Source organism: Monodon monoceros, unplaced genomic scaffold (assembly GCF_005190385.1).
Source record: "Monodon monoceros isolate NGI ecotype Baffin Bay Population unplaced genomic scaffold, NGI_Narwhal_1 Super_Scaffold_18, whole genome shotgun sequence".
NCBI classification, from domain to species: Eukaryota; Metazoa; Chordata; class Mammalia; order Artiodactyla; family Monodontidae; genus Monodon; species Monodon monoceros.
In genome coordinates, this window is record NW_021703774.1 from 125,612,455 (window position 1) to 125,628,827 (window position 16,373).

Consider the following 16,373-nt stretch of genomic DNA (forward strand, 5'->3'; position numbering starts at 1 on the left):
CAGAAATGAGGCTGGTTATACTTAACTAGGGTTAATTTGAATATTAATGTGATAGCATGCAGAAAACTTTCCTGTGGTAGGTGATCTGTAAATAGTTTCACCTCTTCTCTCTCTTTCCAACGGAGGCAGAAGAGAATTCCTGTGTAATCTGTTGCTCAGCTCTGATGCTCCTCACTCTGTGGTGGCAAATTTGCCTCTTGCCAAGGCTTTATTGGTAAGCATTTTAAACTTTTCATTATTGTTGTTATTGTTGTTGTCATTGTTGATATTTTGTTTGACATGGGTACTATATTCACATGCTTCAGAAAGTAAACCAGTATAACTTAGTACAAATTGAAAAGGCTTGCTCCAGTTTTTGTCAGTCAGCTTCCTTCCCTGCCCCCTTAAATAACCTCTTTTATGCATTTCTTGTGTCCAGATACAATTAAACACAAGTATATATTCTTCTCTATACAAAATGTAGCATACTCTATATACTATTCTGCACTTTGCTTTCATTTTACAGTATATCCTCCTCTCTTTCTGTATTAGGACCTGGAATATTTCCTTATTCATGTGTGTGTATGTTACATGTATGTATGTATGTATTTATTAGAGCTCCAGTGTGTTCTGTACCATGGTTTACTTAACCAGTCTCCATATTCATGGATATATTATTTGTTTCCATGCTATTATTACTGCAAACAGTGCTTCTTTGTATAACTCATATGTACAGGGTTGGATAAATTCCCAAGGTTGTTGGGCTAAAAGATAAGTGCATTTATAATTTTTCAAAAATAATTTTTATCAAGATTGTAAATTGCTCTCCACTGGGTTCATACCATTTTGCATACATTGGCATGTATTTTTTTGCACTGCAGACAGCTCTCACCCCACCCTCCATACCATTTTTTGAGCTGCTGTCTTGGCAATGTGGAGGGAGTTGTACAAGTGGAGGAGATCCCATCTCATATTTCCTAAGTTGTAGTGGGCAGTTCAAGTCTAGTGTTTTCCAACCTGAGTAGTAAGACACAGAGTTATACTGTGGTGTGCGACTAGGCATTCTGCCCATCCTGATCTACTCTTCTTCCTGTCTTGGGATATGAGGATGGAATGGCTGGTTGTATTGTGTGCCTGATTTACCAAGTAGGTCTGGGGGACAGTCACTTACTCTGTACATAAAATATTATTGGCTGCCGTCTCCTTTTTTGGAAGTTATTTTTAAGAAGTTATATTCACTGTTTTTTTGCAAAAGTTTTTCTTATTTATTGAAGATTTAGAATCCAGAGAAAAGAATAAAAGCCATGTGGAATCCCATAACCCTAGTCAGTATTTTGATGAATATCCTCTCAATTTTATGTGCACATGCCCAACATAAATTGTGTTTATATACTGCATGATGTTTTATAACCTTTCCTTTGTTTGTTAGTGAATCATGAATATTGTTCCATCTTCCAATAATTATACATATATATACACATGTATATATATACATAATTACATATATATATGTGTATATACATATGTTATTATTTTTTTCAGTGTAGAATTCTGTTAGGTGGCTTCACTGTGATTCTGTGTTCCTGGATGAATATTTAAGATTGTTTTGTTAGTCGTTCTAAATAACTTTGTGATGAAGACCCTTGTAGCTAAATCTTGTATATCATCGTTATTTGCTTAGAAGTAGAAAGAACTTCTGGGTCAAAGGACATTTACAGATTGCTCTGCAGAACTCACGTGATGTTTATATTTCTAAATGAGAGTACTCGCTTTGTCACGTTTAATCAATTTGTGGATATTATAATTTAAAAAAATTTGCCAGTCTATTTGTAAAAAAATGGTAAATCTCTATTTTACTTCATAGATATTTGGTTATTAGTATATTTAAACTTTGTTTTTCATGTTGAGAATTCATGTTTTCTTTGTGGATTGCCTTGTCAGGCCCTTTGTCCATTTTATTATTGGTGTGTTTGTGTTTTTCTTTTTTCTTTTTTTAAAGCTATATGTTAAGAATATTAACTTTTTGTGATACATGGTACAAATATTTTTCTTCAGGTTTGCTTATATATTTAGGGTCTTTTGATACAGAAGTTTTATATTTTCATGTACTCATACCTATCAAACATTTCTTTTTCTTTTTTAAAATTTATTTACTTTAGGCTGCATTGCTTCTTCGCTGCTGCACGTGGGCTTTCTCCAACTATGGCGAGTGGGGGCTACTCTTTGTTGTGGTGTGCGGGCCTCGCATTGAGGTGGCCTCTCCTGTTGTGGAGCACGGGCTGTAGACACATGGGCTTCAGTAGTTGTGGCTCGTGGGCTCAGTAGTTGTGGCTTATGGGCTCCAGAGCGCAGGCTCAGTAGTTGTGGCACACGGGCTCAGTTGCTCCATGGCATGTGGGATCCTCCCAGACCAGGGCTCGAACCTGTGTCCCCTGCATTGGCAGGCAGATTCTTAACCACTGTGCCACCAGGGAAACCCCAAGGTTTCTACTTTTGATGTCATGTTGGAGAGACCTTTTGACTTCCCTAATTATATAAACATTTATCTCTATTTAGACTTAGTATTAGGTATATTTGATATTTTTAAATGACAGAACACATTTTAGTATGTGGTGTCAGATGAATGCTAGCTTTCTTAATATTTTTTCTAACTGGCTATCCAGTTGTCTCACCACAAAAAAAAATTATCATTCTTCCCACCGACTTGAAATCCATGTCTTTAAAAATTGTTCTGTTTTCTTAAACATACTTGAAAATTTATACTAAAACTCTATTAAAAGGACATTAGAGCTCTGGACTGTTTTCAGGCCGTTGGTGCCAGGGTGATATTAAGCAGGTAGCTTAACCCTCTCTTTGACTCGATTTCTTCTGTGAAGTCAGGACTGACCTTCAACCAGAGTTGTTAATGAGGACCTGATGAGATAATGGATATAAATCATGAAGTTCTGTATAGAGAATAAGTGTTTATAATACTACTAATTAGGATGGGGCCAGGTATTCCTGAAGCTCTAGAGCCACAGTTAAACTAGTAACACAGCATAATAAAAGGTTACATTTTGTGTTTGGGACGTATTAGAAAAACCAACAAAAGAGCTTCTCTGGCATTTGAGTGAATTCCCTAATGGGAACAAATAGAACCCTATCACTGAAATAAAAAAAAAAATTTTTTTTATCTTGGTAGGGATTAAATACAGTAGTTAATTTCCTTAATGATTAAACATAGAAAGCAAATGTAATGTTACACTTTCACATTATGGTATTCTTCATTTGGTCTTTTTCTTTCTTTTTAAAAAAATTAAGACAGTTACTTTACTTTGAACACGAAAGTGGTATAAGCAACTGTATAGGCTCCATGATACGTTCTTCTCCCATTTGCTCCAACCCCAAGATAAAATTTTGGGAGAGGGCCTTCCCTGGTGGCACAGTGGTTGAGAGTCCGCCTGCCGATGCAAGGGACACGGGTTCGTGCGCTGGTCTGGGAAGATCCCACATGCCGCAGAGCCTGCAGGTCCGGAGCCTGTGCTCCGCAACGGGAGAGGCCACAACAGTGAGAGGCCCGCGTACCGCAAAAAAAAAAAAAAATTTTGGGAGAAAAAATGTATTATATTTGGTTAATTATGTTATCTACTATTACTTGTTCTAAGGCAGGCATGGCATTGACTGATATCTGGCTTAAGGTCTAAGAATCATATTCACATAGAGCATGCTAAGTGGTTGCATTTTGGGAAATGAAACTTTCATTTGGGTTACAGTTGAATGTGTGTGCAAATGAAGAGTTACTGAACCACTATTCTTGATTAATTAAAGAAGATGAATGTGATTTGTCTACATTGTCACAGTTCCTTCCATGTAAACATCAGTTTTGTTTGTTCCTTTTACTGAAAAACATTCTGATGAAATAATCTTGCAAAGGAAAGATAATCTAGCTTTGAGTCTACAATAAAAATGCAAAAAGTAAACAATAGTCAATACTTAATTTTCTGCTGAGCTATGTTTAGGACCTTTACAAGTAGTGTATTAGTCTCTAGAGAGCACCACGGTGCTGCCTGTGCCAAAAATTTCATGTACTCTCCTTGAGCATCAAGATGGTCCACCCTGGTTCTCCAGCAGACACAGTGTGAAGCGGTGATAAGTTCCTGCAGGAAGTGTTAGCATGTCTTCTTTCCCCATGAAAGTCTGGATCCACTGTCCTCTTTATCTCTTATACCCAAATATCTGCTTCCCTCTAAGATATATCAGATTTTATTATTCAGATGTTCTTCATAAAACATCTTAATCTTTTCTTCTAGTTTGGTAGTTTATTTGCATATAGTTATTCTGTTCATCCAGGAGTAATTTCTCTCTTTTTGGATTTTGTCTAATTCTGGATCATTCTCATATTTGTCAGCAACCTGTTTCCAGTAAAAGACACCAAGCTGATATAGTGGCTCTAGGCTGACGGGACTTCAGTTGATTGAGTTTCCACTGATCCATATACCATATGTTCTCCATCTTCCCTGCCTCACCTGGAGAATTGCCTGCAAATTGTGAGGGATGGGGGTGTGTGTGGAGGGGGGCACTGATGAGACACAGCTCTTCATTTGGTCTTTAGATTCAGACATTGCCAATAAACTTACAGAGTCAGGTACATGGATTCATATTGGGGATTTGATAGTCACTGACTTTGAGACCATAGGTAAGTCATTTCATGCCTCTGAGCTTTGGTTTCTTCATCTGTAAAATGAAGTGCCTTTGTAGGAGTTTGAATGTAATATCACAGCGCTGAGGCCTCTTTCCAGCACCAATTTCTTGGAAAGGAGGCCAGTTTTTTTACATTCCAACCAAGGGAAATTTGAAATAACTGTTAATTTACTTTACTTAATTTTTTTTGTCTCTAAAATACAAGCCAAATGATCTTAATTTTTACCTTTCATGTCTGATTTTTTTTTCTTTTTCTTTGGTGGTATGCGAGCCTCTCACTGTTGTGGCCTCTCCCGTTGTGGAGCACAGGCTCTGGATGCACAGGCTCAGCGGCCATGGCTCACGGGCCTAGCCGCTCCACGGCATGTGGGATCTTCCCAGACCGGGACACGAACCCGTGTCCCCTGCATCGGCAGGCGGACTCTCAACCACTGCGCCACCAGTGAAGCCCTCATGTCTGATTATTAAGAGAGTAATAAGAATATAAGCCTCAGTGAAGCAGATAAACCTCAGATAAGTCAAATGAAAGAATTTCCAGTAATGTCATTGTGTTCTGTATTTAAAAGTGTTTCAAAGATCAGATCAGAAATAAATGAAAAAGTAATGAAGGAAACAGTAGCAAAGATCAATAAAACTAAAAGCTTGTTCTTTGAGAAGATAAACAAAGTTGATAAACCATTAGCCACATTAATCAAGAAAAAAGGGAGAAGACTCAAATCAATAGAATTAGAAATGAAAAAGGAGAAGTAACAGCTGACACTGCAGATATACAAAGGATCATGAGAGATTACTACAGGCAACTATATGCCAATAAAATGGACAACCTGGAAGAAATGGACAAATTCTTAGAAAAGCACAACCTTCCGAGACTGAACCAGGAAGAAATGGAAAACATAAACAGACCAATCACAAGCACTGAAATTGAGACAGTGATTAAAAATCTTCCAACAAACAAAAGCCCAGGACCTGATGGCTTCACAGGTGAATTCTATCAAACATTTAGAGAAGAGCTAACACCTATCCTTCTCAAACTCTTCCAAAGTATAGCAGAGGGAGGAACACTCCCAAACTCATTCTACGAGACCACCATCACCCTGATACCAAAACCAGACAATGATGCCACAAAGAAAGGAGACTACAAGCCAATATCACTGATGAACATAGATGCAAAAAGCCTCGACAAAATACTAGCGAATCCAACGGCACATTAAAAGGATCATACACCATGGTCAAGTGGGGTTTACCCCAGGAATGCAAGGATTCTTCAATATACATAAATCAATGTGATACACCATATTAACAAACCTGAAGAATAAAAACAATATGATCACCTCAGTAGATGCAGAAAAAAACTTTCGACAAAGTTCAACACCCATTTATGATTTAAAAAGAACCCTTCAGAAAGTAGGCATAGAGGGAGTTTACCTCAACATAATAAAGGCCATATGTGACAGACCCACAGCCAACGTCATTCTCAATGGTGAAAAACTGAAACCATTTCCACTAAGATCAGGAACAAGACAAGGTTGCCCACTCTCACCACTGTTATTCAACATAGTTTTGGAAGTTTTAGCCACAGCAATCAGAGGAGAAAAAGAAATAAAAGGAATCCAAATCAGAAAGGAAGAAGTAAAGCTGTCACTGTTTGCAGATGACATACTATACATAGAGAATCCTAAAGATGCTACCAGAAAACTACTAGAGCTAATCAATGAATTTGGTAAAGTAGCAGGATATAAAATCAATGCACAGAAATCTCTTGCATTCCTATACACTAATGATGAAAAATCTGGAAGTGAAATTAAGGAAACACTCCCATTTACCACTGCAACAAAAAGAATAAAATACCTAGGAATAAACCTACCTAAGGAGACAAAAGACCTGTATGCAGAAAACTGTAAGACACTGATGAAAGAAATTAGAGATGATACAAACAGAGAGATATACCACGTTCTTGGATTGGAAGAATCAACATTGCGAAAATGACTATAATACCCAGAGCAATCTACAGATTCAGTGCAGTCCCTATCAAACTACCAATGGCAGTTTTCACAGAACTAGAGCAAAAAATTTCACCATTTGTGTGGAAACACAAAAGACCCCGAATAGCCAAAGCAATCTTGAGAAAGAAGAACTGAGCTGGAGGAATCAGGCTCCCTGTAGTATAGTCTGACTTCAGACTATACTACAAAGCTACAGTAATCAAGACAGTATGGTACTGGCACAGAAACAGAAATATAGATCAGTGGAACAGGATAGAAGGCCCAGAGATAAACCCACACACATATGGTCACCTTCACCTTGTTTTTGATAAAGGAGGCAAGAATATACAGTGGAGAAAAGACAGCCTCTTCAATAAGTGTTGCTGGGAAAACTACAGCTACATGTAAAAGAATGAAATTAAAACACTCCCTAACACCATACACAAAAATAAACTCAAAATGGATTAAAGACCTAAATGTAAGGCCAGACACTATAAAACTCTTAGAGGAAAACATAGGCAGAACACTCTGTGACATAAATCATAGCAAGATCCTTTTTGACCCACCTCCTAGAGAAATAAAGCCAAAAATAAATGAGACCTAATGAAACTTAAAAGCTTTTACACAGCAAAGGAAACCATAAACAAGACGAAAAGACAACCCTTGGAATGGGAGAAAATATTTGCAAATGGAGCAGCTGACAAAGGATTAATCTCCAAAATTTACAAGCAGCTCATGCAGCTCAATATCAAAAAAACAAACAACCCAATCTAAAAATGGGCAGAAGACCTAAATAGACATTTCTCCAAAGAAGATATACAGATTGCCAAGCAACACATGAAAAGATGCTCAATGTCACTAATCATTAGAGAAATGCAGCTCAAAACTATGATGAGGTATTACCTCACACCAGAGTGGCCGTCATCAAAATATCTCCAAAAAATAAATGCTGGAGAGGGTGTGGAGAAAAGGGAACCCTCTTGCACTGTTGGTGGGAATGTGAATTGGTACAGCCACTATGGAGAACAGTATGGAGGTTCCTTAAAAAACTACAAATAGAGCTGTCATATGACCCAGCAATCCCACTACTGGGCATATACCCTGAGAAAACCATAATTCAAAAGAGCCATGTACCACAATGTTCACTGCAGTTCTATTTACAATAGCCAGGACATGGAAGCAACCTAAGTGTCCATTGACAGATGACTGGATAAAGAAGATGTGGCACATATGTACAATGGAATATTACTCAGCCATAAAAAGAAACGAAATTGAGTTATTTGTAGTGAGGTGGATGGACCTGTCATATGAGTCTGTCATACAGAGTGAAGTAAGTCATAAGTCAGAAAGGGAAAAACAAATACCGTATGCTAACACATATATATGGAATCTAAAAAAAAAAAAAAGTGGTTCTGAAGAACCTAGGGGCAGGACGGGGATAAAGATGCAGACCTACTAGAGAATGGACTTGAGGACACGGGGAGGGGGAAGGGTAAGCTGGGACAAAGTGAAAGAGTGACGTGGACATGTATACACTACCAAATGCAAAATTGATAGCTAGTGGGAAGCAGCCACATAGCACAGGGAGATCAGCTTGGTGCTTTGTGACCACCTGGGGGGGTGGGAGGGAGGGAGACACAAGAGGGAGGAGATATGGGCATATATATATATATATGTATAGCTGATTTACTTTGTTATAAAGCAGAAACTAACACACCATTGTAAAGCAATTATACTCCAATAAAGATGTTAAAAAATGTTTCCATAGAGTTAAGGAATGATTTTTTTTTTTCAAATATGGATACAAGTTACAGTAAATCCTTGACTCTTTTGAACTCTTAGGGATGAATCATTTTGGGATAACCAGATTTTCCAGATGAGTGAGAACTTATTGTTATAATCACCATATTTTAAAAATTTTAACTACTTTCATGAGAAAGTTTGAAAATGTATTTGCTGTATTCCTTTGCACTGAGTTAACTGAATACAATTTATTTTTCTTTATTAATCAGGTTCAGTTGTGAACATAACTTATGCTAAGTACTGTGCTCGTAGCATGTTTTCAAGTATAAAGCCCTGGGTTTAAATTTAATTTTTTATCAATTATTGACTTCGTTGCCTTGTAACAGTAAATTCCTCTTAACCTCACTTTCCTAATTTTTTAAGAAATTGAGATTGAAAAACTTGATATAAGATAGATCTTCTCTAAAGTATTATTGTGATAGGGATGTCTTCCAGGGTCTATTGAGTTGTGTATACATAAAACACACACAGTGTATTTGTTTCATACTAACTAGCTTTGGACTAGAATTCTTGCTGTGTTTTCTATAGTTTTTCTGTCACTTTCCCTGTTTTCACTTCTTGAAGCCATCAGGGTGCCTCTAGGGCCTCTTCTCATAGGATTTACAGACTTCTTGGCATCTAGTCATTCCTATTTTATACACAACTCTAAGTGAAAAGGCCTGGCAATATGTAATGTTCATGAATATTTGTGTGAAATTTCTGCAGCATTTCTTTTTGTTGAACTCATATTTTATGTGTGTTCCAAAGCAATGGAGCTTAGCACCATTAAAGCATAAAGAGTATATTGCATGCTGGTCTTTATTTAGAAAAGAATAGTATGGAGCCACCCAGTAGTGAGACACATAGTCAAAGGAATAGTATGGAGCACCCAGTAGTGAGACACATAGTCTAAGTTGTTTTTCTTTTATTTCCTGACCCCCTTTTATTGACTTGTGTGGCATGCATACACTAGTGGTATAATACATCCGAGTTTCACAGTACAGATTGAAACCATGTGATTTTCTGTGAGGTGTTTTTGTTTTGTTATGGGTTTTTTTTGAATTTTATTTATTTTTTTATACAGCAGGTTCTTGTTAGTTATCCATTTTATACATATTAGTGTATATAAGTCAATCCCAATCTCCCAATTCATCACACCACTGCCTTGTTTTAAGCCTTGTTTGGGGATTATATCCTTGACCTTGACCTTATAGATTACACATCTACTATGTGCCCAACCATGTGAGTTGGATGGAATTATTCCCAGTTAAAGATGAGGAAACCAAGATTTGGAGAATTTAAGTAACTTTTTTATTTTAAATATGAGTAACTCTTGTCTGACTGCAAAGCTCATGCTTTTACCCGTAAACCATGCTGTATGTTAGCTCTGAACTAGTGACTCCAAACTTCTGCAAACTGTGACGCTCTTGTGAACTTGGGGTGAAATTGGGGTGGGGTAGATGTTTGTACTTATTCCCTTTTCCTGTGTAATGAGCAGTAAGCTACCATTTTCTGTGCCCACCTGCATGGTCACTCTTAGAGGTGTGTGTGGTGCTCATATATGTGTACATTCATGCAGAGAGCTATTGCTCACAGGATCATCTGGCATCCTCCTGCCTCTAGAAAAGAGGACCCATGGCAGCCAGATCAGTGAGCCATGGAACAAGGATATCTTTAGGGCAAAATATGTTATCCCCTTTCAGATAGTGATCTAAACACATGTGAGCCAACAGAGTCCCTATGAAAAGAATCCTGACTGGATCTTCAGCTTAGTTCAATTAATTTAATTATTAAATAAATATTCAGTTCATTATAACATTACATAAGAATGCCAGGGGAGGGCAAGTGCCCATGATTCTGTTCTGGAGTGCTAAGAAGGATGTCCTGAGATAGTATAGTCCTGCCATCTACTTCTGCCCCATCACATCCTTATGTAGACATAAAATATTATGAAGAGAGACTCCGTAAGGAAGTGTTAGTTTTTCAGTTTCTCTTGCAATGAACTCTTAATTTTAGCTGAGAAACATGCAAGTATATGGTCTGGGTTGAGAAAGAGTTTACTTAATAGTTTCATTTAGAGCTAATACTGTTTTGGGCTTTATAAATGGTTCTGGTGTTGAGAGAAGTAGAAAAGATAAATAGTTCTGGTGTTGAGGGAAGTAGAGCAATAAAATCAGGCTGGAACATGGCCATTAAGCCCAAACTAATCAGAAAATCTGTGTGCCTTCATATAAGGCTGATTGATAATCTTGGTCCAAGCCTTCACTTAGTTCATGTAATAACGTGGAATCAAGGGTTCAAATATGTACAAGTGCTTCTGGATAATATTTTATAACTAGGCTTAGTGTATAGGCCAGAGAAAGATTGTGCTCCTATCCCATTATTAGTGACTGGGCCAATAGTTGAAAAGAGCCTTTCTGTTATTAATGGAAAAACAGGCATAAAATCACACAGTGCATCTAAAAATTTTGATTAAAGTTGTTCTTTACTAAAGGGCCATTTCTATGTCTTTGTATAATTGAACTTAATTTTTTAAAAACTTTGAAATAGTTATAGATTGGCAGGAAGTTGCAAATTTCGTACAGAGAGAGCCTGTGTTGTTTAGTTGAACTTTAACATAAGTGATGTGCTTTTCTCTTTAATTTTTAAAGGTTTTAGACTTAGGGAGAAACTTTCTAAGATGAAAGACACTCAGTGTTGGGTCTCTGAAACTTGTGAACTAGTTTTCTGAATAACTTCAGACACAATGAGAATAATGGCTGAAATCCAGATGGCTGTGGTCACAGCTGTGTCTGTGTCAGATACATGAAGTGGTTCCCTGGAAGCCAGAAGCACCTTTAGCAGGAGAAAAATGCTGTGGAGTTCTCTGGTCACTCCAACTTGAGCCTCTTGAGCCTTTAAGCTTCCTGTAAGTGCTTGGGATTTTGCAAATAGTACTAGTAGTTCTGGAGTTACAGTTGTCAAAGTAACAGGTGATGGCTGGAAGCCAGCTTGGCACCCAGTCAGCTCCCCAAATAGCCGAGGTTGCTCAACCTTCACAAGGTCCTGCAGACCAAACTGGGTGCTGCAGACCAAACCCTTCCCCCAACATTTTTTAAAAACAGTCATTTGAAGGATTTTCTATAAAAGGCCTGAGCTGCTTCAGGCACTCAGGATGAGTTAAAAATGCACGGCTTTATGTTCTTATTCATACCTATTTGATTTAGCCGTATGAAATTGCCATTCTTGTAGGTTTAAAAAAAAAAGTCCAATGTTGGAGGTTTTATACAGGTAAACCTAATGTTTTGTGCTGTCACACTGAAAATTCTTATGGTTGTGGAATAACATATGTCCAGGGAACACATTGTCTCAACCTCCTTATTTATAAAGGAAATACAGCATTTACTGTTTGTAAGATTAACTAAATCCTCTTAACAATCATGAGGTAGGTCCTAGTATTTTCCCTGCTTTTAAGATCACCGCTAGTGAGTAGTGGAGCTGGGTTCATACCCAGGCAGTCTAGTCATGAAGCTGTACTGCTTCTCAGCACTTCTATGTGGCTCCATCTCCCCAGACATACTTGTGAAAGTCCTGGGTGTCTGGGCAGCTGATGGGCAAGTACATAGGTGTCTCTTTTTGACTTTATGGGAAAAAAGAACTTAATTTTCCCCTAAAAATGAATTAAGTCTTCTACAGTACAAGAGTTTTTGAGACTTAACAAGGATACTTTTGCAGTCTTTAGGCCTCTGGAGTTGAGGGTAAGGGTAGAGACTTGTTGGCCCTAATAATGAAAGTATAGATGATTATTGTCTTGGGAGAGGAGGGCTAATGTTTGTTTGGTAGAATCCATCCCAGGCTTGAAATCCTGTAGTTCTCTAATAAACCCCTGCCTCTCCTCTGTGTTGCTTAATGTCTTTGATCTTAGACATGGAAGGAAAAGAAGTGACTCAGCTGCGAGGGAGTTTAATTTAGGAATTGCTCATTGGCCTCTTGCTTGCCTTGTCCCGTATTGATATTGGTGGAGCAAGGCTTGGGGCTAGGAGATTAGGCCCCATGGGAGCTGTGTGAAGTGGGGAGGGGAGGGGTGTGTCCTTGGACCATCTTCTTCTGGGGTGGCTGTCCCAGGTGTTGAGACACACACCTATTCTATTAGATCTGTTCTGGGATGGTCCTACTGGATCCTATCTGGTCACACTCAAGCCTTTCCTGATTTATTTGTATACCAGTTATGGTTCTGACGTCTATTGAATAAAATTGTAAAGGCTCATACAGTGGTTTTCCAGGGACTTTCCCTTTTTTTCTCCCTTAGCATTAGAGATGAGCCATTGTGGTTGTAGGCTGTTCTGTCATCAACGTCTCAGGTATTCTGTCAGAGCGGGAAAGGCTGGACAAGCAGCAAGTGACTGCCAGGGACCCAGATGACTTCCCATTCAGACTGAGTAGGAGGGAGACACCTGTTGTTGGAGATGTGGTTTAAAATGGACTATGATCAGTCTTCCTTGTTTCATCCTCTGATGAACAGAGGAAGGAAAAGCTTAGAAATATATTTTGTAAGTATTTTTAAGGTATTTTTCAGCACCTTCCAAGTTTGGTGTTTTAGTTTGGTCACAGTGGTTATGAGATTGAAAACTAGTTTAATTTGTTTGGTGGTGTCCTCCCCCAAGATGTCAGCTGCGTGTGTATTCTCATTCCCATTTCTAGAGGGCAATCAAGGGAGAAGAAGCTCCCTCAATCCTGTTTTGGAATAAGGGAGAGGTGTATATCCCCATGGCTAGGATCTGATTGGTCTTCAAGTTGGTTTTCATAAGTTGATTATCACTCTTCCTGAGAACTGCTATGGCCCTGGGGTCTCTGGATGGTCCTGCATGTGTCATTCATTGGTCTACTGAGTGCCTACTATGTTCTAAGCACTGACTGTGAGAAATAAGAATGAATAAACACAGCCTCAGCCCCTAGTTATAGTGTGGTGGGTGATATTTACACACAAAAAAGCAAGCTAAGATTGTAATTAACATGTTTAACGGAATACTATGGGAGCACAGAGAAGAGAGCGACTCTGGAGGACTTCACAGGAAGAGGAGGCATTTGAACTGGACTTTTAGAGAATGAACCAGAATTCTTCAGTTCTGATGGGAACTGCTCTCAGAAAAATCTCAGGAGGACAGAGCGTTAGGAACAGTCAGGGTTGAGGGGGCACTTTGGGGATCCATGATCCAAGGTCCGTACCCCTCTTGTTTTGTAACTGGAATGCCAAGCTATCCCTTTACTGTTTTTTTCTTTATTGTTCTATGAATCATCTTCATCAATCACTGCAACTTCTATTTGCAATGACTCCAGGTACCGCCAATGAGAAAACCTAGTCTTTATTGCCTGGTTCCCCTGCTTGTGGCTGCCCCCACCCTTTGCTCTCTCCTTCTCAAAACAGCATCATATGTTGTGCCTTTGTGCCATTTATTGAGCAAGGACCAGACTGCAGGGCATTTGAGTGATGCCTCTTCAGATCCCACTGAAACCCTTCCTCACTGATCTCAGTTGGTGACCAGGAACAGAGGCTGCTTTTGGTCCTTTCCCATTTCTCCATAGGTTTTCTGGCTTCCTAAGGTACTCTGTCCTTCCTGGGTTTTGGTCAGTGTTTTTCTTTCCTCTTGTTTAGGATTCCTGATAGTGTCTGGGTCACTTTCTTCCAGTTCCCAAGTTTCAAAGGTGGACCTGAGTTAGGCCCTTCGCTTTGTCTTGTTAGTGTGTTTGTATTACTGGAGAGTATCCATATTTATATAGTAATTGTACAGTCTGTATTGCCCCAAAATCCTAAAGAACAGATTTGAATGATTCAAAGTTAGTCACTTCAGTATGAAACAATGAGTCTAAAGGCAAACCAAGGATTCTTTGAAAGCAAAAACTTTAACTTGGAGCAGCATGTTTGGTGAAGCAAATAGTTTGGTTTTGTGGTACCAGAAATAACACTGTTCTCTTTTTATACTCTCCATCCTACTGGGTTGTCAGAGACATGAGGATACTTTGAAGTGAATTCTGGCACCATAATTTTGTGAAGAGTCGCTGTGATAGAGCAGCACGAGAAGGAAGGGTGTCTGTCCAGTGTGTCCTTTGAATTTTTATTGAACAGTGAGCATCAATCAGCATGTTGCCTTAGTGGATCATGAGGGGAGGGTGCAGGTGGGAGGTGGGTGATGACCCGGGTCATCGTGAAAGCACATGTGAAAGGCCTTCTGGAATCCCGCTTTTAGGAGGTGTTGTGCAAGTCCCTCAGAAGTTTCTTTACTTCCCCTGGAAACGTGCAAGATAGGGATACATCGCTCTTTTAGAAGGATTACTCGGGGGCTGACAAATGTTGTACTTGCCAGTAGTTTTGCTGAGCTGGAGATTGGCCAGATTTGATGTCTGGATGGTGGCCACTGTTATTTAAAACAGCTTCTTGAGACCAAGAATCTAGGAATTTAGACGTTCAAAGCACAGGGTGGGAGCCCTGTGTTCTCTCTCTTCCCAGACAAGGGAAGTGTTTTTACTGGCTGCGGAACTCTCAGTAAAATTGAACTTCTTTGCACCTGGGTTTACTCATCTGTAAAATGGGGATAATAATGTTATCCACCTTACAGGTAAAAGGCTTGGCATGGTTCCTGTATATATAGCTAACACTGATGTAGTGTTTGCTTATATTTATTTATTTTCCTCATTAATATTCTTTCTTATCTGAGATTTCTCTGAGGTTCTGTACTCATTTAGAAAACAACTCTTTCTATGGCTTTAGGCTCCATTGGCAGTGGCTTAAGAATTCTTACTGGGAGGAAGAAACTTTTGTTAGCGTAGTTTTTTTTTTCTTAATTTCCTTCCCTTGTCCTTGGAGAGTGGTGCAGGGGAGAGGGCAGTGCAGAGTCAGAAATCAGTGGGGAACAGAGATGTGTAGGCAGAGGCACCAGCCAGAGCTGCTTACTGCCTGGCACATTGTTGGGCGCTTGGGATTATTTGATGACACAATCAATGATTATTCCATTTTGCCAGTTTAAAAAATGCCATAGTGTTAGTATTAGGAGAAGTTGAACAAAGGCACGTGAGAACTCTTTGTACTGTCCTTGCAGGTCTTCTGTAAATCTAAAATTATTTCAGAATAAGTTTTTAGAAATCAGGGGAAACAATTGTTCAATGGTTATAGAATTTCATTCTTGCAAGATGAAAACAGTAATGTACACTTAGTTAACAGAACTGTAATGTACACTTAGTAATTGTTAAGAGGGTAAATTTATGTGCTTTTATTACAATAAAAAGAAAAAAAAAGGCAAAAAAAAAGTTAAGAAAAGCACCAGCAACAAAACTGGCACGTAGCACCATGCCTGGCACACAATAGATACTTACTACATGCTTGTTGGAGACAAGAGTGATAGCATTGATAGTCTCTTGTTTGGATGTCCCTGTTTTTTTAACCATCCATTATCCTTTTTTTTTTTGGTACATTAAGGTTGCTTTCAATTTTTTATTTTTATAAACAACATCTTGATTTAGCCTTATAGCTAAATTTCTGTGTGCATACAGTATGTTTTCTTATGATATATTTCTGGGAGTCACATGGTTCCTATTTTTTAGGTCTTTTATTCCATTACCAGATTGCCTCCAGATAGTTTGTAACAGTCTGCCATTCCCCACAGCAGTGCAGAGAACAGATTTTTGATAGGCAGAAATAGGAGATTGAGGTGCCAGGGGAGTAGCCCCTACACAGAAGAGGTGTCCTTTTCACACTAATGTTAAAGTTTGAGGGCCGCCTCTGAATGATGGCCTGAACTCCCAGAGCGTCATTCCCCAGGGCACAAGCAGTCAGTCTTGGGCCAAATAGCTAGTGCCCCACTGCCATGGTTAGGGTGGGCTGGATCGCTTTTACTCTGTGGTTGGGGACGGGGACTCAGATGACTGGCAGCCGAGGTAGACAGCTGACAGCTGCCCCAGGTGTACAGAACCTTACTG

General features: G+C 38.9%; 1 protein-coding gene across 3 annotated transcripts in view; it reads left to right on the plus strand.

The window, feature by feature from the left end:
* Positions 1-16,373, plus strand: part of JAK1 (Janus kinase 1) — a 139,151-nt gene that overhangs the window by 22,810 nt on the left and 99,968 nt on the right. Inside the window, exon 1 of one of the 3 annotated variants that reach the window (XM_029227836.1) lies at positions 149-214. The exons of the other annotated variants lie outside the window; for them this stretch is intronic. The gene's annotated coding sequence lies outside the window, so the exon portion shown is untranslated. Of the gene's footprint in view, positions 1-148; positions 215-16,373 lie in introns of those variants that run through there. 3 annotated transcript variants of the gene reach the window in all.